The 27,183-nt window shown below is 37.8% G+C and overlaps 19 non-coding genes across 19 annotated transcripts; all 19 read right to left on the bottom strand.

Annotated features, from left to right (window-relative positions):
• Positions 1 to 8,557: 8,557 nt before the first annotated feature.
• TRNAS-GCU (transfer RNA serine (anticodon GCU)) lies at positions 8,558 to 8,639 on the bottom strand. Its single transcript has one exon. It is a non-coding gene; the product is annotated as a tRNA-Ser (tRNA).
• A 766-nt stretch (positions 8,640 to 9,405) lies between these two features.
• Positions 9,406 to 9,487, bottom strand: TRNAS-GCU (transfer RNA serine (anticodon GCU)). Its single transcript has one exon. It is a non-coding gene; the product is annotated as a tRNA-Ser (tRNA).
• Positions 9,488 to 10,255: 768 nt separating this feature from the next.
• Positions 10,256 to 10,337, bottom strand: TRNAS-GCU (transfer RNA serine (anticodon GCU)). Its single transcript has one exon. It is a non-coding gene; the product is annotated as a tRNA-Ser (tRNA).
• A 767-nt stretch (positions 10,338 to 11,104) lies between these two features.
• On the bottom strand, positions 11,105 to 11,186 carry TRNAS-GCU (transfer RNA serine (anticodon GCU)). The gene has a single exon. It is a non-coding gene; the product is annotated as a tRNA-Ser (tRNA).
• Positions 11,187 to 11,934: 748 nt separating this feature from the next.
• TRNAS-GCU (transfer RNA serine (anticodon GCU)) lies at positions 11,935 to 12,016 on the bottom strand. Its single transcript has one exon. It is a non-coding gene; the product is annotated as a tRNA-Ser (tRNA).
• Positions 12,017 to 12,765: 749 nt separating this feature from the next.
• On the bottom strand, positions 12,766 to 12,847 carry TRNAS-GCU (transfer RNA serine (anticodon GCU)). Its single transcript has one exon. It is a non-coding gene; the product is annotated as a tRNA-Ser (tRNA).
• Positions 12,848 to 13,616: 769 nt separating this feature from the next.
• TRNAS-GCU (transfer RNA serine (anticodon GCU)) lies at positions 13,617 to 13,698 on the bottom strand. Its single transcript has one exon. It is a non-coding gene; the product is annotated as a tRNA-Ser (tRNA).
• A 1,559-nt stretch (positions 13,699 to 15,257) lies between these two features.
• On the bottom strand, positions 15,258 to 15,339 carry TRNAS-GCU (transfer RNA serine (anticodon GCU)). Its single transcript has one exon. It is a non-coding gene; the product is annotated as a tRNA-Ser (tRNA).
• Positions 15,340 to 16,106: 767 nt separating this feature from the next.
• TRNAS-GCU (transfer RNA serine (anticodon GCU)) lies at positions 16,107 to 16,188 on the bottom strand. The gene has a single exon. It is a non-coding gene; the product is annotated as a tRNA-Ser (tRNA).
• Positions 16,189 to 16,936: 748 nt separating this feature from the next.
• Positions 16,937 to 17,018, bottom strand: TRNAS-GCU (transfer RNA serine (anticodon GCU)). The gene has a single exon. It is a non-coding gene; the product is annotated as a tRNA-Ser (tRNA).
• Positions 17,019 to 17,786: 768 nt separating this feature from the next.
• TRNAS-GCU (transfer RNA serine (anticodon GCU)) lies at positions 17,787 to 17,868 on the bottom strand. The gene has a single exon. It is a non-coding gene; the product is annotated as a tRNA-Ser (tRNA).
• A 768-nt stretch (positions 17,869 to 18,636) lies between these two features.
• TRNAS-GCU (transfer RNA serine (anticodon GCU)) lies at positions 18,637 to 18,718 on the bottom strand. The gene has a single exon. It is a non-coding gene; the product is annotated as a tRNA-Ser (tRNA).
• Positions 18,719 to 20,295: 1,577 nt separating this feature from the next.
• Positions 20,296 to 20,377, bottom strand: TRNAS-GCU (transfer RNA serine (anticodon GCU)). The gene has a single exon. It is a non-coding gene; the product is annotated as a tRNA-Ser (tRNA).
• Positions 20,378 to 21,146: 769 nt separating this feature from the next.
• On the bottom strand, positions 21,147 to 21,228 carry TRNAS-GCU (transfer RNA serine (anticodon GCU)). The gene has a single exon. It is a non-coding gene; the product is annotated as a tRNA-Ser (tRNA).
• A 1,576-nt stretch (positions 21,229 to 22,804) lies between these two features.
• Positions 22,805 to 22,886, bottom strand: TRNAS-GCU (transfer RNA serine (anticodon GCU)). Its single transcript has one exon. It is a non-coding gene; the product is annotated as a tRNA-Ser (tRNA).
• A 769-nt stretch (positions 22,887 to 23,655) lies between these two features.
• On the bottom strand, positions 23,656 to 23,737 carry TRNAS-GCU (transfer RNA serine (anticodon GCU)). Its single transcript has one exon. It is a non-coding gene; the product is annotated as a tRNA-Ser (tRNA).
• A 1,575-nt stretch (positions 23,738 to 25,312) lies between these two features.
• On the bottom strand, positions 25,313 to 25,394 carry TRNAS-GCU (transfer RNA serine (anticodon GCU)). The gene has a single exon. It is a non-coding gene; the product is annotated as a tRNA-Ser (tRNA).
• Positions 25,395 to 26,163: 769 nt separating this feature from the next.
• On the bottom strand, positions 26,164 to 26,245 carry TRNAS-GCU (transfer RNA serine (anticodon GCU)). The gene has a single exon. It is a non-coding gene; the product is annotated as a tRNA-Ser (tRNA).
• Positions 26,246 to 27,013: 768 nt separating this feature from the next.
• Positions 27,014 to 27,095, bottom strand: TRNAS-GCU (transfer RNA serine (anticodon GCU)). The gene has a single exon. It is a non-coding gene; the product is annotated as a tRNA-Ser (tRNA).
• Between the last annotated feature and the right edge of the window lie 88 nt (positions 27,096 to 27,183).

The raw sequence follows: 27,183 nt of genomic DNA, 5'->3' as shown, positions 1-27,183 counted from the left end.
AAAGAGATAGTATACTACTAATATTATATATACTGGTGGTCAGGTCACTGGTCACTAGTCACACTGGCAGTGGCACTCCTGCAGCAAAAGTGTGCACTGTTTTAATATAATATTATGTACTCCTGGCTCCTGCTATAACCTATAACTGGCACTGCAGTAGTGCTCCCCAGTCTCCCCCACAATTATAAGCTGTGTGAGCTGAGCAGTCAGACAGATATATAATATATATTATATAGATGATGCAGCACACTGGCCTGAGCCTGAGCAGTGCACACAGATATGGTATGTGACTGACTGAGTCACTGTGTGTATCGCTTTTTTCAGGCAGAGAACGGATATATTAAATAAACTGCACTGTGTGTCTGGTGGTCACTCACTATATAATATATTATGTACTCCTGGCTCCTGCTATAACCTATAACTGGCACTGCAGTAGTGCTCCCCAGTCTCCCCCACAATTATAAGCTGTGTGAGCTGAGCAGTCAGACAGATATATATAATATTATATATAGATAATAGATGATGCAGCACACTGGCCTGAGCCTGAGCAGTGCACACAGATATGGTATGTGACTGAGTCACTGTGTGCTGTGTATCGCTTTTTTCAGGCAGAGAACGGATTATAAATAAAACTGGTGGTCACTATCAGCAAAACTCTGCACTGTACTGAGTACTCCTAATGCTCCCCAAAATTAGTAAATCAAGTGTCTCTCTAATCTATTCTAAACGGAGAGGACGCCAGCCACGTCCTCTCCCTATCAATCTCAATGCACGTGTGAAAATTAGAGATGAGCGCCTGAAATTTTTCGGGTTTTGTGTTTTGGTTTTGGGTTCGGTTCCGCGGCCGTGTTTTGGGTTCGAACGCGTTTTGGCAAAACCTCACCGAATTTTTTTTGTCGGATTCGGGTGTGTTTTGGATTCGGGTGTTTTTTTCAAAAAACACTAAAAAACAGCTTAAATCATAGAATTTGGGGGTCATTTTGATCCCAAAGTATTATTAACCTCAAAAACCATAATTTACACTCATTTTCAGTCTATTCTGAATACCTCACACCTCACAATATTATTTTTAGTCCTAAAATTTGCACCGAGGTCGCTGTGTGAGTAAGATAAGCGACCCTAGTGGCCGACACAAACACCGGGCCCATCTAGGAGTGGCACTGCAGTGTCACGCAGGATGTCCCTTCCAAAAAACCCTCCCCAAACAGCACATGACGCAAAGAAAAAAAGAGGCGCAATGAGGTAGCTGTGTGAGTAAGATTAGCGACCCTAGTGGCCGACACAAACACCGGGCCCATCTAGGAGTGGCACTGCAGTGTCACGCAGGATGTCCCTTCCAAAAAACCCTCCCCAAACAGCACATGACGCAAAGAAAAAAAGAGGCGCAATGAGGTAGCTGTGTGAGTAAGATTAGCGACCCTAGTGGCCGACACAAACACCGGGCCCATCTAGGAGTGGCACTGCAGTGTCACGCAGGATGTCCCTTCCAAAAAACCCTCCCCAAACAGCACATGACGCAAAGAAAAAAAGAGGCGCAATGAGGTAGCTGACTGTGTGAGTAAGATTAGCGACCCTAGTGGCCGACACAAACACCGGGCCCATCTAGGAGTGGCACTGCAGTGTCACGCAGGATGTCCCTTCCAAAAAACCCTCCCCAATCAGCACATGATGCAAAGAAAAAGAAAAGAAAAAAGAGGTGCAAGATGGAATTGTCCTTGGGCCCTCCCACCCACCCTTATGTTGTATAAACAAAACAGGACATGCACACTTTAACCAACCCATCATTTCAGTGACAGGGTCTGCCACACGACTGTGACTGATATGACGGGTTGGTTTGGACCCCCCCCAAAAAAGAAGCAATTAATCTCTCCTTGCACAAACTGGCTCTACAGAGGCAAGATGTCCACCTCATCTTCACCCTCCGATATATCACCGTGTACATCCCCCTCCTCACAGATTATCAATTCGTCCCCACTGGAATCCACCATCTCAGCTCCCTGTGTACTTTGTGGAGGCAATTGCTGCTGGTCAATGTCTCCGCGGAGGAATTGATTATAATTCATTTTAATGAACATCATCTTCTCCACATTTTCTGGATGTAACCTCGTACGCCGATTGCTGACAAGGTGAGCGGCGGCACTAAACACTCTTTCAGAGTACACACTTGTGGGAGGGCAACTTAGGTAGAATAAAGCCAGTTTGTGCAAGGGCCTCCAAATTGCCTCTTTTTCCTGCCAGTATAAGTACGGACTGTGTGACGTGCCTACTTGGATGCGGTCACTCATATAATCCTCCACCATTCTATCAATGTTGAGAGAATCATATGCAGTGACAGTAGACGACATGTCCGTAATCGTTGTCAGGTCCTTCAGTCCGGACCAGATGTCAGCATCAGCAGTCGCTCCAGACTGCCCTGCATCACCGCCAGCGGGTGGGCTCAGAATTCTGAGCCTTTTCCTCGCACCCCCAGTTGCGGGAGAATGTGAAGGAGGAGATGTTGACAGGTCGCGTTCCGCTTGACTTGACAATTTTGTCACCAGCAGGTCTTTCAACCCCAGCAGACCTGTGTCTGCCGGAAAGAGAGATCCAAGGTAGGCTCTAAATCTAGGATCGAGCACGGTGGCCAAAATGTAGTCCTCTGATTTCAACAGATTGACCACCCGTGAATCCTTGTTAAGCGAATTAAGGGCTGCATCCACAAGTCCCACATGCCTAGCGGAATCGCTCCCTTTTAGCTCCTTCTTCAATGCCTCCAGCTTCTTCTGCAAAAGCCTGATGAGGGGAATGACCTGACTCAGGCTGGCAGTGTCTGAACTGACTTCACGTGTGGCAAGTTCAAAGGGCATCAGAACCTTGCACAACGTTGAAATCATTCTCCACTGCACTTGAGACAGGTGCATTCCACCTACTATATCGTGCTCAATTGTATAGGCTTGAATGGCCTTTTGCTGCTCCTCCAACCTCTGAAGCATATAGAGGGTTGAATTCCACCTCGTTACCACTTCTTGCTTCAGATGATGGCAGGGCAGGTTCAGTAGTTTTTGGTGGTGCTCCAGTCTTCTGTACGTGGTGCCTGTACGCCGAAAGTGTCCCGCAATTCTTCTGGCCACCGACAGCATCTCTTGCACGCCCCTGTCGTTTTTTAAAAAATTCTGCACCACCAAATTCAAGGTATGTGCAAAACATGGGACGTGCTGGAATTTGCCCATATTTAATGCACACACAATATTGCTGGCGTTGTCCGATGCCACAAATCCACAGGAGAGTCCAATTGGGGTAAGCCATTCCGCGATGATCTTCCTCAGTTGCCGTAAGAGGTTTTCAGCTGTGTGCGTATTCTGGAAAGCGGTGATACAAAGCGTAGCCTGCCTAGGAAAGAGTTGGCGTTTGCGAGATGCTGCTACTGGTGCCGCCGCTGCTGTTCTTGCGGCGGGAGTCCATACATCTACCCAGTGGGCTGTCACAGTCATATAGTCCTGACCCTGCCCTGCTCCACTTGTCCACATGTCCGTGGTTAAGTGGACATTGGGTACAACTGCATTTTTTAGGACACTGGTGAGTCTTTTTCTGACGTCCGTGTACATTCTCGGTATCGCCTGCCTAGAGAAGTGGAACCTAGATGGTATTTGGTAACGGGGGCACACTGCCTCAATAAATTGTCTAGTTCCCTGTGAACTAACGGCGGATACCGGACGCACGTCTAACACCAACATAGTTGTCAAGGACTCAGTTATCCGCTTTGCAGTAGGATGACTGCTGTGATATTTCATCTTCCTCGCAAAGGACTGTTGAACAGTCAATTGCTTACTGGAAGTAGTACAAGTGGGCTTACGACTTCCCCTCTGGGATGACCATCGACTCCCAGCGGCAACAACAGCAGCGCCAGCAGCAGTAGGCGTTACACGCAAGGATGCATCGGAGGAATCCCAGGCAGGAGAGGACTCGTCAGAATTGCCAGTGACATGGCCTGCAGGACTATTGGCATTCCTGGGGAAGGAGGAAATTGACACTGAGGGAGTTGGTGGGGTGGTTTGCGTGAGCTTGGTTACAAGAGGAAGGGATTTACTGGTCAGTGGACTGCTTCCGCTGTCACCCAAAGTTTTTGAACTTGTCACTGACTTATTATGAATGCGCTGCAGGTGACGTATAAGGGAGGATGTTCCGAGGTGGTTAACGTCCTTACCCCTACTTATTACAGCTTGACAAAGGGAACACACGGCTTGACACCTGTTGTCCGCATTTCTGGTGAAATACCTCCACACCGAAGAGCTGATTTTTTTGGTATTTTCACCTGGCATGTCAACGGCCATATTCCTCCCACGGACAACAGGTGTCTCCCCGGGTGCCTGACTTAAACAAACCACCTCACCATCAGAATCCTCCTGGTCAATTTCCTCCCCAGCGCCAGCAACACCCATATCCTCCTCATCCTGGTGTACTTCAACACTGACATCTTCAATCTGACTATCAGGAACTGGACTGTGGGTGCTCCTTCCAGCACTTGCAGGGGGCGTGCAAATGGTGGAAGGCGCATGCTATTCACGTCCAGTGTTGGGAAGGTCAGGCATCGCAACCGACACAATTGGACTCTCCTTGTGGATTTGGGATTTCAAAGAACGCACAGTTCTTTGCGGTGCTTTTGCCAGCTTGAGTCTTTTCAGTTTTCTAGCGAGAGGCTGAGTGCTTCCATCCTCATGTGAAGCTGAACCACTAGCCATGAACATAGGCCAGGGCCTCAGCCGTTCCTTGCCACTCCGTGTGGTAAATGGCATATTGGCAAGTTTACGCTTCTCCTCCGACAATTTTATTTTAGGTTTTGGAGTCCTTTTTTTACTGATATTTGGTGTTTTGGTTTTGACATGCTCTGTACTATGCCATTGGGCATCGGCCTTGGCAGACGACGTTGCTGACATTTCATCGTCTCGGCCATGACTAGTGGCAGCAGCTTCAGCACGAGGTGGAAGTGGATCTTGATCTTTCCCTAATTTTGGAACCTCAACATTTTTGTTCTCCATATTTTAATAGGCACAACTAAAAGGCACCTCAGGTAAACAATGGAGATGGATGGATTGGATACTAGTATACAATTATGGACGGGCTGCCGAGTGCCGACACAGAGGTAGCCACAGCCGTGAACTACCGCACTGTACTGTGTCTGCTGCTAATATATAGACTGGTTGATAAAGAGATAGTATACTCGTAACTAGTATGTATGTATAAAGAAAGAAAAAAAAACCACGGTTAGGTGGTATATACAATTATGGACGGGCTGCTGAGTGCCGACACAGAGGTAGCCACAGCCGTGAACTACCGCACTGTACTGTGTCTGCTGCTAATATATAGACTGGTTGATAAAGAGATAGTATACTCGTAACTAGTATGTATGTATAAAGAAAGAAAAAAAAAACACGGTTAGGTGGTATATACAATTATGGACGGGCTGCCGAGTGCCGACACAGAGGTAGCCACAGCCGTGAACTACCGCACTGTACTGTGTCTGCTGCTAATATATAGACTGGTTGATAAAGAGATAGTATACTCGTAACTAGTATGTATGTATAAAGAAAGAAAAAAAAACCACGGTTAGGTGGTATATACAATTATGGACGGGCTGCCGAGTGCCGACACAGAGGTAGCCACAGCCGTGAACTACCGCACTGTACTGTGTCTGCTGCTAATATATAGACTGGTTGATAAAGAGATAGTATACTCGTAACTAGTATGTATGTATAAAGAAAGAAAAAAAAACCACGGTTAGGTGGTATATACAATTATGGACGGGCTGCCGAGTGCCGACACAGAGGTAGCCACAGCCGTGAACTACCGCACTGTACTGTGTCTGCTGCTAATATATAGACTGGTTGATAAAGAGATAGTATACTCGTAACTAGTATGTATGTATAAAGAAAGAAAAAAAAACCACGGTTAGGTGGTATATACAATTATGGACGGGCTGCCGAGTGCCGACACAGAGGTAGCCACAGCCGTGAACTACCGCACTGTACTGTGTCTGCTGCTAATATAGACTGGTTGATAAAGAGATAGTATACTACTAATATTATATATACTGGTGGTCAGGTCACTGGTCACTAGTCACACTGGCAGTGGCACTCCTGCAGCAAAAGTGTGCACTGTTTTAATATAATATTATGTACTCCTGGCTCCTGCTATAACCTATAACTGGCACTGCAGTAGTGCTCCCCAGTCTCCCCCACAATTATAAGCTGTGTGAGCTGAGCAGTCAGACAGATATATAATATATATTATATAGATGATGCAGCACACTGGCCTGAGCCTGAGCAGTGCACACAGATATGGTATGTGACTGACTGAGTCACTGTGTGTATCGCTTTTTTCAGGCAGAGAACGGATATATTAAATAAACTGCACTGTGTGTCTGGTGGTCACTCACTATATAATATATTATGTACTCCTGGCTCCTGCTATAACCTATAACTGGCACTGCAGTAGTGCTCCCCAGTCTCCCCCACAATTATAAGCTGTGTGAGCTGAGCAGTCAGACAGATATATATAATATTATATATAGATAATAGATGATGCAGCACACTGGCCTGAGCCTGAGCAGTGCACACAGATATGGTATGTGACTGAGTTACTGTGTGCTGTGTATCGCTTTTTTCAGGCAGAGAACGGATTATAAATAAAACTGGTGGTCACTATCAGCAAAACTCTGCACTGTACTGAGTACTCCTAATGCTCCCCAAAATTAGTAAATCAAGTGTCTCTCTAATCTATTCTAAACGGAGAGGACGCCAGCCACGTCCTCTCCCTATCAATCTCAATGCACGTGTGAAAATGGCGGCGACGCGCGGCTCCTTATATAGAATCCGAGTCTCGCGATAGAATCCGAGCCTCGCGAGAATCCGACAGCGTCATGATGACGTTCGGGCGCGCTCGGGTTAACCGAGCAAGGCGGGAAGATCCGAGTCGCTCGGACCCGTGAAAAAAAACATGAAGTTCTGGCGGGTTCGGATTCAGAGAAACCGAACCCGCTCATCTCTACTTCAAAGTCAATTCTTTATGTTCTTGTAGATTGTGTCATTTTCACAATCGCCAGCTTGATAGTAAGTCGATTTTCAACCATCCTTGGCTTTAGGAACATTTATTTAATTTTAACCGATACTTGTGAACAAATCCACCATCATCCACTTCACAAACAAAAATGATTTTTAATACTTCTGGCCAATAACATGACCTTCTCTGTAAAAGTAATGTATTAATTTTTTACTAAATGTGTTCTATGCTTGTCTTTAATGAAGTGACAGACTATGTTACATGAGTTACAGTAATTTCAAATCTCTGCAAATATTACAAACATCACCATTTAGAGTTTGCTGTCACTGTAATGTAAACAAGAAAATTATGCAGGAAAAAGGTTTAACCTATATTAAGGGCTCTGCTGTAAAAATGTTTTAGCTGCATCCCATATCAGTTTAACAAAGCCCAAGAAATGTCATAGACTTTAAATTATCTAAACATAAATCATTTTAACCTATACTTGTGAGCTAATCCACCATCATGGGGGATAAAGCATTTAGAAAATAAATTCTAGATAGTAGTATTGACATTGCATGTTCAAATATCAAGACACTTGCTCATGTTTACCATCTTAAAGTTGACTTCTTGATTTGACTTGTTTATTTTGGCCATTTGTGTGTCAGTAGCAGTATTTGTAAAAATGCCTCTTCTACCTTAAAAGCATTGTGACGACGAGGATGAGCACAATGGATTAGCAGTCCATCGCCTTAACCACTCGTCCACCTCGTCTCACTGGTATGCACTCTGGCAAACTTTCCAACACCACTACTTATACTTCAAAGTCAATTCTTTATGTTCTTGTAGATTGTGTCATTTTCACAATCGCCAGCTTGATAGTAAGTCGACTTTCAACCATCCTTTGCTTTAGGAACATTTATTTAATTTTAACAGATACTTGTGAACAAATCCACCATCACCCACCTCACAAACAAAAATGATTTTTTAATACTTCTGGCCAATAACATGACCTTCTCTGTAAAAGTAATGTATTAATTTTCACTAAATGTGTTCTATGCTTTTCTTTAAGGAAGTGACAGACTATGTTACATGAGTTACAGTAATTTCAAATCTCTGCAAATATTACAAACATCACCATTTAGAGTTTGCTGTCACTGTAATGTAAACAAGAAAATTATGCAGGAATAAGGTTTAACCTATATTAAGGGCTCTGCTGTAAAAAATGTTAACTGCACCCCATATCAGTTTAATAAAGCCCAAGAAATGTCATAGACTTTTTATTATCTAAACATAAATTATTTTAACCTATACTTGTGAGTTAATCCACCATCATGGGGAAATAAAGCATTTGCCAAACAAATTTAAGATAGTAGTATTGACAATGCATGTTCAAATATCAAGACACTTGCTCATGTTTACCATCTTAAAGTAGACTTCTTGATTTGACTTGTTTATTTTGGCCATTTTTGTGTCAGCTTCACTTGCTGGTTTATGAAGCAGTATTTGTAAAAATGCCTCTTCTACCTAAAGAGCATTGTGACGACAAGGATGGGATTTGAACCCATGCGTCCAGAGAACAATGGATTAGCAGTCCATCGCCTTAACCACTCGGCCACCTCGTCTCACTGGCATGCAGTCTGGCAAAATTTCCAACACCACTTGTTATACTTCAAAGTCAATTCTTTATGTTCTTGTAGATTGTGTCATTTTCACAATCACCAGCTTGATAGTAAGTCGACTTTCAACCATCCTTGGCTTTAGGAACATTTATTTAATTTTAACCGATACTTGTGAACAAATCCACCATCATCCACTTCACAAACAAAAATGATTTTTAATACTTCTGGCCAATAACATGACCTTCTCTGTAAAAGTAATGTATTAATTTTCACTAAATGTGTTCTATGCTTGTCTTTAATGAAGTGACAGACTATGTTACATGAGTTACAGTAATTTCAAATCTCTGCAAATATTACAAACATCACCATTTAGAGTTTGCTGTCACTGTAATGTAAACAAGAAAATTATGCAGGAATAAGGTTTAACCTATATTAAGGGCTCTGCTGTAAAATTTTTTAACTGCACCCCATATCAGTTTAATAAAGTCCAAGAAATGTCATAGACTTTAATTATCTAACATAAATTATTTTAACCTATACTTGTGAGTTAATCCACCATCATGGGGAAATAAAGCATTTGCCAAACAAATTCAAGATAGTAGTATTGACAATGCATGTTCAAATATCAAGACACTTGCTCATGTTTACCATCTTAAAGTAGACTTCTTGATTTGACTTGTTTATTTTGGCCATTTTTGTGTCAGCTTCACTTGCTGGTTTATGATGCAGTATTTGTAAACATGCCTCTTCTACCGAAAGAGCATTGTGACGACGAGGATGGGATTTGAACCCATGCGTGCAGAGCACAATGGATTAGCAGCCCATCGCCTTAACCACTCGGCCACCTCGTCTCACTGGTATGCACTCTGGCAAACTTTCCAACACCACTTGTTATACTTCAAAGTCAATTCTTTATGTTCTTGTAGATTTTGTCATTTTCACAATCACGAGCTTGATAGCAAGTCGACTTTCAACCATCCTTGGCTTTAGGAACATTTATTTAATTTTAAATGAAACTTGTGAACAAATCCACCATCAGCCACCTCACAAACAAAAATGATTTTTAATACTTCTGGCCAATAACATGACCTTCTCTGTAAAAGTAATGTATTAATTTTCACTAAATGTGTTCTATGCTTGTCTTTAAGGAAGTGACAGACTATGTTACATGAGTTACAGTAATTTCAAATCTCTGCAAATATTACAAACATCACCATTTAGAGTTTGCTGTCACTGTAATGTAAACAAGAAAATTATGCAGGAATAAGGTTTAACCTATATTAAGGGCTCTGCTGTAAAAATGTTTTAACTGCATCCCATATCAGTTTAACAAAGCCCAAGAAATGTCATAGACTTTAAATTATCTAAACATAAATCATTTTAACCTATACTTGTGAGCTAATCCACCATCATGGGGGATAAAGCATTTGCAAAATAAATTCTAGATAGTAGTATTGACATTGCATGTTCAAATATCAAGACACTTGCTCATGTTTACCATCTTAAAGTAGACTTCTTGATTTGACTTGTTTATTTTGGCCATTTTTGTGTCAGCTTCACTTGCTGGTTTATGATGCAGTATTTGTAAACATGCCTCTTCTACCGAAAGAGCATTGTGACGACGAGGATGGGATTTGAACCCATGCGTGCAGAGCACAATGGATTAGCAGTCCATCGCCTAAACCACTCGGCCACCTAGTCTCGCTGGTATGCAATATGGCAAACATTCCAACACCACTAGTTATACTTCAAAGTCAATTCTTTATGTTCTTGTAGATTGTGTCATTTTCACAATCACGAGCTTGATAGCGAGTCGACTTTCAACCATCCTTGGCTTTAGGAACATTTATTTAATTTTAACCGAAACTTGTGAACAAATCCACCATCACCCACCTCACAAACAAAAATGATTTTTAATACTTCTGGCCAATAACATGACCTTCTCTGTAAAAGTAATGTATTAATTTTCACTAAATGTGTTCTATGCTTGTCTTTAAGGAAGTGACAGACTATGTTACATGAGTTACAGTAATTTCAAATCTCTGCAAATATTACAAACATCACCATTTAGAGTTTGCTGTCACTGTAATGTAAACAAGAAAATTATGCAGGAATAAGGTTTAACCTATATTAAGGGCTCTGCTGTAAAAAATTTTAACTGCACCCCATATCAGTTTAATAAAGCCCAAGAAATGTCATAGACTTTAATTATCTAAACATAAATCATTTTAACCTATACTTGTGAGCTAATCCACCATCATGGGGAAATAAAGCATTTGCCAAACAAATTCAAGATAGTAGTATTGACAATGCATGTTCATATATCAAGACACTTGCTCATGTTTACCATCTTAAAGTAGACTTCTTGATTTGACTTGTTTATTTTGGCCATTTTTGTGTCAACTTCACTTGCTGGTTTATGAAGCAGTATTTGTAAAAATGCCTCTTCTACCTAAAGAGCATTGTGACAACAAGGATGGGATTTGAACCCATGCGTGCAGAGCACAATGGATTAGCAGTCTATCGCCTTAACCACTCGGCCACCTCGTCTCACTGGTATGCAGGCTGGCAAAATTTCCAACACCACTTGTTATACTTCAAAGTCAATTCTTTATGTTCTTGTAGATTGTGTCATTTTCACAATCACGAGCTTGATAGCAAGTCGACTTTCAACCATCCTTGGCTTTAGGAACATTTATTTAATTTTAACCGAAACTTGTGAACAAATCCACCATCACCCACCTCACAAACAAAAATGATTTTTAATACTTCTGGCCAATAACATGACCTTCTCTGTAAAAGTAATGTATTAATTTTCACTAAATGTGTTCTATGCTTGTCTTTAATGAGGTGACAGACTATGTTACATGAGTTACAGTAATTTCAAATCTCAGCAAATATTACAAACATCACCATTTAGAGTTTGCTGTCAGTGTAATGTAAACAAGAAAATTATGCAGGAATAAGGTTTAACCTATATTAAGGGCTCTGCTGTAAAAAATTTTTAACTGCATCCCATATCAGTTTAACAAAGCCCAAGAAATGCCATAGACTTTAATTATCTAAACATAAACCATTTTAACCTATACTTGTGAGCTAATCCACCATCATGGGGAATAAAGCATTTGCAAAATAAATTCTAGATAGTAGTATTGACATTGCATGTTCAAATATCAAGACACTTGCTCATGTTTACCATCTTAAAGTAGACTTCTTGATTTGACTTGTTTATTTTGGCCATTTGTGTGTCAGTAGCAGTATTTGTAAAAATGCCTCTTCTACCTAAAAAGTATTGTGACGACAAGGATGGGATTCGAACCCATGCGTGCTGAGCACAATGGATTAGCAGCCCATCGCCTTAACCACTCAGCCACCTCGTCTCACTGATATGCAATCTCGCAAACTTTCCAACACCACTTGTAATACTTCAAAGTCAATTCTTTATGTTCTTGTAGATTGTGTCATTTTCACAATCACGAGCTTGATAGCAAGTCGACTTTCAACCATCCTTGGCTTTAGGAACATTTATTTAATTTTAACCAAAACTTGTGAACAAATCCACCATCACCCACCTCACAAACAAAAATGATTTTTAATACTTCTGGCCAATAACATGACCTTCTCTGTAAAAGTAATGTATTAATTTTCACTAAATGTGTTCTATGCTTGTCTTTAATGAAGTGACAGACTATGTTACATGAGTTACAGTAATTTCAAATCTCTGCAAATATTACAAACATCACCATTTAGAGTTTGCTGTCACTGTAATGTAAACAAGAAAATTATGCAGGAATAAGGTTTAACCTATATTAAGGGCTCTGCTGTAAAAATGTTTTAACTGCATCCCATATCAGTTTAACAAAGCCCAAGAAATGTCATAGACTTTAAATTATCTAAACATAAATCATTTAAACCTATACTTGTGAGCTAATCCACCATCATGGGGGATAAAGCATTTAGAAAATAAATTCTAGATAGTAGTATTGACATTGCATGTTCAAATATCAAGACACTTGCTCATGTTTACCATCTTAAAGTAGACTTCTTGATTTGACTTGTTTATTTTGGCCATTTGTGTGTCAGTAGCAGTATTTGTAAAAATGCCTCTTCTACCTAAAAAGCATTGTGACGACAAGGATGGGATTTGAACCCATGCGTGCAGAGCACAATGGATTAGCAGTCCATCGCCTTAACCACTCGGCCACCTCGTCTCACTGGTATGCAATATGGCAAACATTCCAACACCACTAGTTATACTTCAAAGTCAATTCTTTATGTTCTTGTAGATTGTGTCATTTTCACAATCACGAGCTTGATAGCAAGTCGACTTTCAACCATCCTTGGCTTTAGGAACATTTATTTAATTTTAACCGAAACTTGTGAACAAATCCACCATCACCCACCTCACAAACAAAAATGATTTTTTAATACTTCTGGCCAATAACATGACCTTCTCTGTAAAAGTAATGTATTAATTTTCACTAAATGTGTTCTATGCTTGTCTTTACGGAAGTGACAGACTATGTTACATGAGTTACAGTAATTTCAAATCTCTGCAAATATTACAAACATCACCATTTAGAGTTTGCTGTCACTGTAATGTAAACAAGAAAATTATGCAGGAATAAGGTTTAACCTATATTAAGGGCTCTGCTGTAAAAAATGTTAACTGCACCCCATATCAGTTTAATAAAGCCCAAGAAATGTCATAGACTTTTTATTATCTAAACATAAATTATTTTAACCTATACTTGTGAGTTAATCCACCATCATGGGGAAATAAAGCATTTGCAAAACAAATTTAAGATAGTAGTATTGACAATGCATGTTCAAATATCAAGACACTTGCTCATGTTTACCATCTTAAAGTAGACTTCTTGATTTGACTTGTTTATTTTGGCCATTTTTGTGTCAGCTTCACTTGCTGGTTTATGAAGCAGTATTTGTAAAAATGCCTCTTCTACCTAAAGAGCATTGTGACGACAAGGATGGGATTTGAACCCATGCGTGCAGAGCACAATGGATTAGCAGTCCATCGGCTTAACCACTCGGCCACCTCGTCTCACTGGTATGCAGTCGGGCAAAATTTCCAACACCACTTGTTATACTTCAAAGTCAATTCTTTATGTTCTTGTAGATTGTGTCATTTTCACAATCACGAGCTTGATAGCAAGTCGACTTTCAACCATCCTTGGCTTTAGGAACATTTATTTAATTTTAACCGAAACTTGTGAACAAATCCACCATCACCCACCTCACAAACAAAAATGATTTTTTAATACTTCTGGCCAATAACATGACCTTCTCTGTAAAAGTAATGTATTAATTTTCACTAAATGTGTTCTATGCTTGTCTTTAATGAGGTGACAGACTATGTTACATGAGTTACAGTAATTTCAAATCTCAGCAAATATTACAAACATCACCATTTAAAGTTTGCGGTCAGTGTAATGTAAACAAGAAAATTATGCAGGAATAAGGTTTAACCTATATTAAGGGCTCTGCTGTAAAAAATTTTTAACTGCATCCCATATCAGTTTAACAAAGCCCAAGAAATGTCATAGACTTTAATTATCTAAACATAAATCATTTTAACCTATACTTGTGAGCTAATCCACCATCATGGGGAATAAAGCATTTGCAAAATAAATTCTAGATAGTAGTATTGACATTGCATGTTCAAATATCAAGACACTTGCTCATGTTTACCATCTTAAAGTAGACTTCTTGATTTGACTTGTTTATTTTGGCCATTTGTGTGTCAGTAGCAGTATTTGTAAAAATGCCTCTTCTACCTAAAAAGCATTGTGACGACGAGGATGAGCACAATGGATTAGCAGTCCATCGCCTTAACCACTCGGCCACCTCGTCTCACTGGTATGCACTCTGGCAAACTTTCCAACACCACTACTTATACTTCAAAGTCAATTCTGTATGTTCTTGTAGATTGTGTCATTTTCACAATCGCCAGCTTGATAGTAAGTCGACTTTCAACCATCCTTGGCTTTAGGAACATTTATTTAATTTTAACCGATACTTGTGAACAAATCCACCATCATCCACTTCACAAACAAAAATGATTTTTAATACTTCTGGCCAATAACATGACCTTCTCTGTAAAAGTAATGTATTAATTTTTTACTAAATGTGTTCTATGCTTGTCTTTAATGAAGTGACAGACTATGTTACATGAGTTACAGTAATTTCAAATCTCTGCAAATATTACAAACATCACCATTTAGAGTTTGCTGTCACTGTAATGTAAACAAGAAAATTATGCAGGAATAAGGTTTAACCTATATTAAGGGCTCTGCTGTAAAAATGTTTTAACTGCATCCCATATCAGTTTAACAAAGCCCAAGAAATGTCATAGACTTTAAATTATCTAAACATAAATCATTTTAACCTATACTTGTGAGCTAATCCACCATCATGGGGGATAAAGCATTTGCAAAATAAATACTAGATAGTAGTATTGACATTGCATGTTCAAATATCAAGACACTTGCTCATGTTTACCATCTTAAAGTAGACTTCTTGATTTGACTTGTTTATTTTGGCCATTTTTGTGTCAGTAGCAGTATTTGTAAAAATGCCTCTTCTACCTAAAAAGCATTGTGACGACGAGGATGGGATTTGAACCCATGCGTGCAGAGCACAATGGATTAGCAGTCCATCGCCTTAACCACTCGGCCACCTCGTCTCACTGGTATGCAATCTGGCAAACATTCCAACACCACTAGTTATACTTCAAAGTCAATTCTTTATGTTCTTGTAGATTGTGTCATTTTCACAATCACGAGCTAGATAGTAAGTCGACTTTCAACCATCCTTGGCTTTAGGAACATTTATTTAATTTTAACCGATACTTGTGAACAAATCCACCATCATCCACCTCACAAACAAAAATGATTTTTAATACTTCTGGCCAATAACATGACCTTCTCTGTAAAAGTAATGTATTAATTTTCACTAAATGTGTTCTATGCTTGTCTTTAAGGAAGTGACAGACTATGTTACATGAGTTACAGTAATTTCAAATCTCTGCAAATATTACAAACATCACCATTTAGAGTTTGCTGTCACTGTAATGTAAACAAGAAAATTATGCAGGAATAAGGTTTAACCTATATTAAGGGCTCTGCTGTAAAAAAATTTAACTGCACCCCATATCAGTTTAATAAAGCCCAAGAAATGTCATAGACTTTAATTATCTAAACATAAATTATTTTAACCTACACTTGTGAGTTAATCCACCATCATGGGGAAATAAAGCATTTGCCAAACAAATTCAAGATATTAGTATTGACAATGCATGTTCAAATATCAAGACACTTGCTCATGTTTTCCATCTTAAAGTAGACTTCTTGATTTGACTTGTTTATTTTGGCCATTTTTGTGTCAGCTTCACTTGCTGGTTTATGAATCAGTATTTGTAAAAATTCCTCTTCTACCTAAAGAGCATTGTGACGACAAGGATGGGATTTGAACCTATGCATGCAGAGCACAATGGATTAGCAGTCCATCGCCTTAACAACTCGGCCACCTCGTCTCACTGGTATGCAGTCTGGCAAAATTTCCAACACCACTTGTTATACTTCAAAGTCAATTCTTTATGTTCTTGTAGATTTTGTCATTTTCACATTCACGAGCTTGATAGCAAGTCGACTTTCAACCATCCTTGGCTTTAGGAACATTTATTTAATTTTAAATGAAACTTGTGAACAAATCCACCATCAGCCACCTCACAAACAAAAATGATTTTTAATACTTCTGGCCAATAACATGACCTTCTCTGTAAAAGTAATGTATTAATTTCACTAAATGTGTTCTATGCTTGTCTTTAAGGAAGTGACAGACTATGTTACATGAGTTACAGTAATTTCAAATCTCTGCAAATATTACAAACATCACCATTTAGAGTTTGCTGTCACTGTAATGTAAACAAGAAAATTATGCAGGAATAAGGTTTAACCTATATTAAGGGCTCTGCTGTAAAAATGTTTTTACTGCATCCCATATCAGTTTAACAAAGCCCAAGAAATGTCATAGACTTTAAATTATCTAAACATAAATCATTTTAACCTATACTTGTGAGCTAATCCACCATCATGGGGGATAAAGCATTTGCAAAATAAATTCTAGATAGTAGTATTGACATTGCATGTTCAAATATCAAGACACTTGCTCATGTTTACCATCTTAAAGTAGACTTCTTGATTTGACTTGTTTATTTTGGCCATTTGTGTGTCAGCAGCAGTATTTGAAAAAATGCCTCTTCTACCTAAAAAGCATTGTGACGACGAGGATGGGATTTGAACCCATGCGTGCAGAGCACAATGGATTAGCAGTCCATCGCCTAAACCACTCGGCCACCTCGTCTCACTGGTATGCAATATGGCAAACATTCCAACACCACTAGTTATACTTCAAAGTCAATTCTTTATGTTCTTGTAGATTGTGTCATTTTCACAATCACGAGCTTGATAGCAAGTCGACTTTCAACCATCCTTGGCTTTAGGAACATTTATTTAATTTTAACCGAAACTTGTGAACAAATCCACCATCACCCACCTCACATACAAAAATGATTTTTAATACTTCTGGCCAATAACATGACCTTCTCTGTAAAAGTAATGTATTAATTTTCACTAAATGTGTTCTATGCTTGTCTTTAAGGAAGTGACAGACTATGTTACATGAGTTACAGTAATTTCAAATCTCTGCAAATATTACAAACATCACCATTTAGAGTTTGCTGTCACTGTAATGTAAACAAGAAAATTATGCAGGAATAAGGTTTAACCTATATTAAGGGCTCTGCTGTAAAAAATTTTAACTGCACCCCATATCAGTTTAATAAAGCCCAAGAAATGTCATAGACTTTTTATTATCTAAACATAAATTATTTTAACCTATACTTGTGAGTTAATCCACCATCATGGGGAAATAAAGCATTTGCCAAACAAATTTAAGATAGTAGTATTGACAATGCATGTTCAAATATCAAGACACTTGCTCATGTTTACCATCTTAAAGTAGACTTCTTGATTTGACTTGTTTATTTTGGCCATTTTAGTGTCAGCTTCACTTGCTGGTTCATGAAGCAGTATTTGTAAAAATGCCTCTTCTACCTAAAGAGCATTGTGACGACAAGGATGGGATTTGAACCCATGCATGCAGAGCACAATGGATTAGCAGTCCATCGCCTTAACCACTCGGCCACCTCTTCTCACTGGTATGCAGTCTGGCAAAATTTCCAACACCACTTGTTATACTTCAAAGTCAATTCTTTTTGTTCTTGTAGATTGTGTCATTTTCACAATCACGAGCTTGATAGCAAGTCGACTTTCAACCATCCTTGGCTTTAGGAATATTTATTTAATTTTAACCGAAACTTGTGAACAAATCCACCATCACCCACCTCACAAACAAAAATGATTTTTAATACGTCTGGCCAATAACATGACCTTCTCTGTAAAAGTAATGTATCAATTTTCACTAAATGTGTTCTATGCTTGTCTTTAATGAGGTGACAGACTATGTTACATGAGTTACAGTAATTTCAAATCTCTGCAAATATTACAAACATCACCATTTAGAGTTTGCTGTCACTATAATGTAAACAAATAATTATGCAGGAATAAGGTTTAACCTATATTAAGGGCTCTGCTGTAAAAATTTTTTAACTGCACCCCATATCAGTTTAATAAAGCCCAAGAAATGTCATAGACTTTTTATTATCTAAACATAAATTATTTTAACCTATAGCTGTTAGTTAATCCACCATCATGGGGAAATAAAGCATTTGCCAAACAAATTTAAGATAGTAGTATTGACAATGCATGTTCAAATATCAAGACACTTGCTCATGTTTACCATCTTAAAGTAGACTTCTTGATTTGACTTGTTTATTTTGGCCATTTTTGTGTCAGCTTCACTTGCTGGTTTATGAAGCAGTATTTGTAAAAATGCCTCTTCTACCTAAAGAGCATTGTGACGACAAGGATGGGATTTGAACCTATGCGTGCAGAGCACAATGGATTAGCAGTCCATCGTCTTAACCACTCGGCCACCTCGTCTCACTGGTATGCAGTCTGGCAAAATTTCCAACACCACTTGTTATACTTCAAAGTCAATTCTTTATGTTCTTGTAGATTGTGTCATTTTCACAATCACGAGCTTGATAGCAAGTCGACTTTCAACCATCCTTGGCTTTAGGAACATTTATTTAATTTTAACCGAAACTTGTGAACAAATCCACCATCACCCACCTCACAAACAAAAATGATTTTTAATACTTCTGGCCAATAACATGACCTTCTCTGTAAAAGTAATGTATTAATTTTCACTAAATGTGTTCTATGCTTGTCTTTAATGAGGTGACAGACTATGTTACATGAGTTACAGTAATTTCAAATCTCAGCAAATATTACAAACATCACCATTTAGAGTTTGCTGTCAGTGTAATGTAAACAAGAAAATTATGCAGGAATAAGGTTTAACCTATATTAAGGGCTCTGCTGTAAAAATTTTTTTAACTGCATCCCATATCAGTTTAACAAAGCCCAAGAAATGTCATAGACTTTAATTATCTAAACATAAATCATTTTAACCTATACTTGTGAGCTAAACCACCATCATGGGGAATAAAGCATTTGCAAAATTAATTCTAGATAGTAGTATTGACATTGCATGTTCAAATATCAAGACACTTGCTCATGTTTACCATCTTAAAGTAGACTTCTTAATTTGACTTGTTTATTTTGGCCATTTGTGTGTCAGTAGCAGTATTTGTAAAAATGCCTCTTCTACCTAAAAAGCATTGTGACGACGAGGATGAGCACAATGGATTAGCAGTCCATCGCCTTAACCACTCGGCCACCTCGTCTCACTGGTATGCAATATGGCAAACATTCCAACACCACTAGTTATACTTCAAAGTCAATTCTTTATGTTCTTGTAGATTGTGTCATTTTCACAATCACGAGCTTGATAGCAAGTCGACTTTCAACCATCCTTGGCTTTAGGAACATTTATTTAATTTTAACCGAAACTTGTGAACAAATCCACCATCACCCACCTCACAAACAAAAATGATTTTTAATACTTCTGGCCAATAACATGACCTTCTCTGTAAAAGTAATGTATTAATTTTCACTAAATGTGTTCTATGCTTGTCTTTAAGGAAGTGACAGACTATGTTACATGAGTTACAGTAATTTCAAATCTCTGCAAATATTACAAACATCACCATTTAGAGTTTGCTGTCACTGTAATGTAAACAAGAAAATTATGCAGGAATAAGGTTTAACCTATATTAAGGGCTCTGCTGTAAAAATTTTTAACTGCACCCCATATCAGTTTAATAAAGCCCAAGAAATGTCATAGACTTTTTATTATCTAAACATAAATTATTTTAACCTATACTTGTGAGTTAATCCACCATCATGGGGAAATAAAGCATTTGCCAAACAAATTTAAGATAGTAGTATTGACAATGCATGTTCAAATATCAAGACACTTGCTCATGTTTACCATCTTAAAGTAGACTTCTTGATATGACTTGTTTATTTTGGCCATTTTTGTGTCAGCTTCACTTGCTGGTTCATGAAGCAGTATTTGTAAAAATGCCTCTTCTACCTAAAGAGCATTGTGACGACAAGGATGGGATTTGAACCCATGCGTGCAGAGCACAATGGATTAGCAGTCCATCGCCTTAACCACTCGGCCACCTCTTCTCACTGGTATGCAGTCTGGCAAAATTTCCAACACCACTTGTTATACTTCAAAGTCAATTCTTTATGTTCTTGTAGATTGTGTCATTTTCACAATCACGAGCTTGATAGCAAGTCGACTTTCAACCATCCTTGGCTTTAGGAATATTTATTTAATCTTAACCGAAACTTGTGAACAAATCCACCATCACCCACCTCACAAACAAAAATGATTTTTAATACGTCTGGCCAATAACATGACCTTCTCTGTAAAAGCAATGTATCAATTTTCACTAAATGTGTTCTATGCTTGTCTTTAATGAGGTGACAGACTATGTTACATGAGTTACAGTAATTTCAAATCTCTGCAAATATTACAAACATCACCATTTAGAGTTTGCTGTCACTGTAATGTAAACAAGATAATTATGCAGGAATAAGGTTTAACCTATATTAAGGGCTCTGCTGTAAAAATTTTTTAACTGCACCCCATATCAGTTTAATAAAGCCCAAGAAATGTCATAGACTTTTTATTATCTAAACATAAATTATTTTAACCTATAGCTGTTAGTTAATCCACCATCATGGGGAAATAAAGCATTTGCCAAACAAATTTAAGATAGTAGTATTGACAATGCATGTTCAAATATCAAGACACTTGCTCATGTTTACCATCTTAAAGTAGACTTCTTGATTTGACTTGTTTATTTTGGCCATTTTTGTGTCAGCTTCACTTGCTGGTTTATGAAGCAGTATTTGTAAAAATGCCTCTTCTACCTAAAGAGCATTGTGACGACAATGATGGGATTTGAACCTATGTGTGCAGAGCACAATGGATTAGCAGTCCATCGCCTTAACCACTCGGCCACCTCGTCTCACTGGTATGCAGTCTGGCAAAATTTCCAACACCACTTGTTATACTTCAAAGTCAATTCTTTATGTTCTTGTAGATTGTGTCATTTTCACAATCACGAGCTTGATAGCAAGTCGACTTTCAACCATCCTTGGCTTTAGGAACATTTATTTAATTTTAACCGAAACTTGTGAACAAATCCACCATCACCCACCTCACAAACAAAAATTATTTTTAATACTTCTGGCCAATAACATGACCTTCTCTGTAAAAGTAATGTATTAATTTTCACTAAATGTGTTCTATGCTTGTCTTTAATGAGGTGACAGACTATGTTACATGAGTTACAGTAATTTCAAATCTCAGCAAATATTACAAACATCACCATTTAGAGTTTGCTGTCAGTGTAATGTAAACAAGAAAATTATGCAGGAATAAGGTTTAACCTATATTAAGGGCTCTGCTGTAAAAAATTTTTAACTGCATCCCATATCAGTTTAACAAAGCCCAAGAAATGTCATAGACTTTAATTATCTAAACATAAATCATTTTAACCTATACTTGTGAGCTAAACCACCATCATGGGGAATAAAGCATTTGCAAAATTAATTCTAGATAGTAGTATTGACATTGCATGTTCAAATATCAAGACACTTGCTCATGTTTACCATCTTAAAGTAGACTTCTTAATTTGACTTGTTTATTTTGGCCATTTGTGTGTCAGTAGCAGTATTTGTAAAAATGCCTCTTCTACCTAAAAAGCATTGTGACGACGAGGATGAGCACAATGGATTAGCAGTCCATCGCCTTAACCACTCGGCCACCTCGTCTCACTGGTATGCAATATGGCAAACATTCCAACACCACTAGTTATACTTCAAAGTCAATTCTTTATGTCCTTGTAGATTGTGTCATTTTCACAATCACGAGCTTGATAGCAAGTCGACTTTCAACCATCCTTGGCTTTAGGAACATTTATTTAATTTTAACCGAAACTTGTGAACAAATCCACCATCACCCACCTCACAAACAAAAATGATTTTTAATACTTCTGGCCAATAACATGACCTTCTCTGTAAAAGTAATGTATTAATTTTCACTAAATGTGTTCTATGCTTGTCTTTAAGGAAGTGACAGACTATGTTACATGAGTTACAGTAATTTCAAATCTCTGCAAATATTACAAACATCACCATTTAGAGTTTGCTGTCACTGTAATGTAAACAAGAAAATTATGCAGGAATAAGGTTTAACCTATATTAAGGGCTCTGCTGTAAAAATTTTTAACTGCACCCCATATCAGTTTAATAAAGCCCAAGAAATGTCATAGACTTTTTATTATCTAAACATAAATTATTTTAACCTATACTTGTGAGTTAATCCACCATCATGGGGAAATAAAGCATTTGCCAAACAAATTTAAGATAGTAGTATTGACAATGCATGTTCAAATATCAAGACACTTGCTCATGTTTACCATCTTAAAGTAGACTTCTTGATATGACTTGTTTATTTTGGCCATTTTTGTGTCAGCTTCACTTGCTGGTTCATGAAGCAGTATTTGTAAAAATGCCTCTTCTACCTAAAGAGCATTGTGACGACAAGGATGGGATTTGAACCCATGCGTGCAGAGCACAATGGATTAGCAGTCCATCGCCTTAACCACTCGGCCACCTCTTCTCACTGGTATGCAGTCTGGCAAAATTTCCAACACCACTTGTTATACTTCAAAGTCAATTCTTTATGTTCTTGTAGATTGTGTCATTTTCACAATCACGAGCTTGATAGCAAGTCGACTTTCAACCATCCTTGGCTTTAGGAATATTTATTTAATTTTAACCGAAACTTGTGAACAAATCCACCATCACCCACCTCACAAACAAAAATGATTTTTAATACTTCTGGCCAACAACATGACCTTCTCTGTAAAAGTAATGTATTAATTTTCACTAAATGTGTTCTATGCTTGTCTTTAATGAGGTGACAGACTATGTTACATGAGTTACAGTAATTTCAAATCTCTGCAAATATTACAAACATCACCATTTAGAGTTTGCTGTCACTGTAATGTAAACAAGATAATTATGCAGGAATAAGGTTTAACCTATATTAAGGGCTCTGCTGTAAAAAATTTTTAACTGCACCCCATATCAGTTTAATAAAGCCCAAGAAATGTCATAGACTTTTTATTATCTAAACATAAATTATTTTAACCTATACCTGTTAGTTAATCCACCATCATGGGGAAATAAAGCATTTGCCAAACAAATTTAAGATAGTAGTAATGACAATGCATGTTCAAATATCAAGACACTTGCTCATGTTTACCATCTTAAAGTAGACTTCTTGATTTGACTTGTTTATTTTGGCCATTTTTGTGTCAGCTTCACTTGCTGGTTTATGAAGCAGTATTTGTAAAAATGCCTCTTCTACCTAAAGAGCATTGTGACGACAAGGATGGGATTTGAACCTATGCGTGCAGAGCACAATGGATTAGCAGTCCATCGCCTTAACCACTCGGCCACCTCGTCTCACTGGTATGCAGTCTGGCAAAATTTCCAACACCACTTGTTATACTTCAAAGTCAATTCTTTATGTTCTTGTAGATTGTGTCATTTTCACAATCACGAGCTTGATAGCAAGTCGACTTTCAACCATCCTTGGCTTTAGGAACATTTATTTAATTTTAACCGAAACTTGTGAACAAATCCACCATCACCCACCTCACAAACAAAAATTATTTTTAATACTTCTGGCCAATAACATGACCTTCTCTGTAAAAGTAATGTATTAATTTTCACTAAATGTGTTCTATGCTTGTCTTTAATGAGGTGACAGACTATGTTACATGAGTTACAGTAATTTCAAATCTCAGCAAATATTACAAACATCACCATTTAGAGTTTGCTGTCAGTGTAATGTAAACAAGAAAATGATGCAGGAATAAGGTTTAACCTATATTAAGGGCTCTGCTGTAAAAAATTTTTAACTGCATCCCATATCAGTTTAACAAAGCCCAAGAAATGTCATAGACTTTAATTATCTAAACATAAATCATTTTAACCTATACTTGTGAGCTAAACCACCATCATGGGGAATAAAGCATTTGCAAAATTAATTCTAGATAGTAGTATTGACATTGCATGTTCAAATATCAAGACACTTGCTCATGTTTACCATCTTAAAGTAGACTTCTTGATTTGACTTGTTTATTTTGGCCATTTGTGTGTCAGTAGCAGTATTTGTAAAAATGCCTCTTCTACCTAAAAAGCATTGTGACGACGAGGATGAGCACAATGGATTAGCAGTCCATCGCCTTAACCACTCGGCCACCTCGTCTCACTGGTATGCACTTTAGCAAACTTTCCAACACCACTACTTATACTTCAAAGTCAATTCTTTATGTTCTTGTAGATTGTGTCATTTTCACAATCACGAGCTAGATAGCAAGTCGACTTTCAACCATCCTTGGCTTTAGGAACATTTATTTAATTTTAACCGAAACTTGTGAACAAATCCACCATCACCCACCTCACAAACAAAAATGATTTTTAATACTTCTGGCCAATAACATGACCTTCTCTGTAAAAGTAATGTATTAATTTTCACTAAATGTGTTCTATGCTTGTCTTTAATGAGGTGACAGACTATGTTACATGAGTTACAGTAATTTCAAATCTCAGCAAATATTACAAACATCACCATTTAGAGTTTGCTGTCAGTGTAATGTAAACAAGAAAATTATGCAGGAATAAGGTTTAACCTATATTAAGGGCTCTGCTGTAAAAAATTTTTAACTGCATCCCATATCAGTTTAACAAAGCCCAAGAAATGTCATAGACTTTAATTATCTAAACATAAATCATTTTAACCTATACTTGTGAGCTAAACCACCATCATGGGGAATAAAGCATTTGCAAAATTAATTCTAGATAGTAGTATTGACATTGCATGTTCAAATATCAAGACACTTGCTCATGTTTACCATCTTAAAGTAGACTTCTTGATATGACTTGTTTATTTTGGCCATTTTTGTGTCAGCTTCACTTGCTGGTTCATGAAGCAGTATTTGTAAAAATGCCTCTTCTACCTAAAGAGCATTGTGACGACAAGGATGGGATTTGAACCCATGCGTGCAGAGCACAATGGATTAGCAGTCCATCGCCTTAACCACTCGGCCACCTCTTCTCACAGGTATGCAGTCTGGCAAAATTTCCAACACCACTTGTTATACTTCAAAGTCAATTCTTTATGTTCTTGTAGATTGTGTCATTTTCACAATCACGAGCTTGATAGCAAGTCGACTTTCAACCATCCTTGGCTTTAGGAATATTTATTTAATTTTAACCGAAACTTGTAAACAAATACACCATCACCCACCTCACAAACAAAAATGATTTTTAATACTTCTGGCCAATAACATGACCTTCTCTGTAAAAGTAATGTATTAATTTTCACTAAATGTGTTCTATGCTTGTCTTTAATGAGGTGACAGACTATGTTACATGAGTTACAGTAATTTCAAATCTCTGCAAATATTACAAACATCACCATTTAGAGTTTGCTGTCACTGTAATGTAAACAAGATAATTATGCAGGAATAAGGTTTAACCTATATTAAGGGCTCTGCTGTAAAAAATTTTTAACTGCACCCCATATCAGTTTAATAAAGCCCAAGAAATGTCATAGACTTTTTATTATCTAAACATAAATTATTTTAACCTATACCTGTTAGTTAATCCACCATCATGGGGAAATAAAGCATTTGCCAAACAAATTTAAGATAGTAGTAATGACAATGCATGTTCAAATATCAAGACACTTGCTCATGTTTACCATCTTAAAGTAGACTTCTTGATTTGACTTGTTTATTTTGGCCATTTTTGTGTCAGCTTCACTTGCTGGTTTATGAAGCAGTATTTGTAAAAATGCCTCTTCTACCTAAAGAGCATTGTGACGACAAGGATGGGATTTGAACCTATGCGTGCAGAGCACAATGGATTAGCAGTCCATCGCCTTAACCACTCGGCCACCTCGTCTCACTGGTATTCAATATGGCAAACATTCCAACACCACTTGTTATACTTCAAAGTCAATTCTTTATGTTCTTGTAGATTGTGTCATTTTCACAATCACGAGCTTGATAGCAAGTCGACTTTCAACCATCCTTGGCTTTAGGAACATTTATTTAATTTTAACCGAAACTTGTGAACAAATCCACCATCACCCACCTCACAAACAAAAATGATTTTTAATACTTCTGGCCAATAACATGACCTTCTCTGTAAAAGTAATGTATTCATTTTCACTAAATGTGTTCTATGCTTGTCTTTAAGGAAGTGACAGACTATGTTACATGAGTTACAGTAATTTCAAATCTCTGCAAATATTACAAACATCACCATTTAGAGTTTGCTGTCACTGTAATGTAAACAAGAAAATTATGCAGGAATAAGGTTTAACCTATATTAAGGGCTCTGCTGTAAAAAATTTTAACTGCACCCCATATCAGTTTAATAAAGCCCAAGAAATGTCATAGACTTTTTATTATCTAAACATAAATTATTTTAACCTATACTTGTGAGTTAATCCACCATCATGGGGAAATAAAGCATTTGCCAAACAAATTTAAGATAGTAGTATTGACAATGCATGTTCAAATATCAAGACACTTGCTCATGTTTACCATCTTAAAGTAGACTTCTTGATTTGACTTGTTTATTTTGGCCATTTTTGTGTCAGTTTCACTTGCTGGTTTATGAAGCAGTATTTGTAAAAATGCCTCTTCTACCTAAAGAGCACTGTGACGACAAGGATGGGATTTGAACCTATGCGTGCAGAGCACAATGGATTAGCAGTCTATCGCCTTAACCACTCGGCCACCTCGTCTCACTGGTATGCAGTCTGGCAAAATTTCCAACACCACTTGTTATACTTCAAAGTCAATTCTTTATGTTCTTGTAGATTGTGTCATTTT

The sequence above is a fragment of the Pseudophryne corroboree genome, chromosome 11 (genome assembly GCF_028390025.1).
Source record: "Pseudophryne corroboree isolate aPseCor3 chromosome 11, aPseCor3.hap2, whole genome shotgun sequence".
In the NCBI taxonomy this organism is placed as follows: domain Eukaryota; kingdom Metazoa; phylum Chordata; class Amphibia; order Anura; family Myobatrachidae; genus Pseudophryne; species Pseudophryne corroboree.
This window is presented reverse-complemented; position numbering and strand designations above follow the sequence as displayed.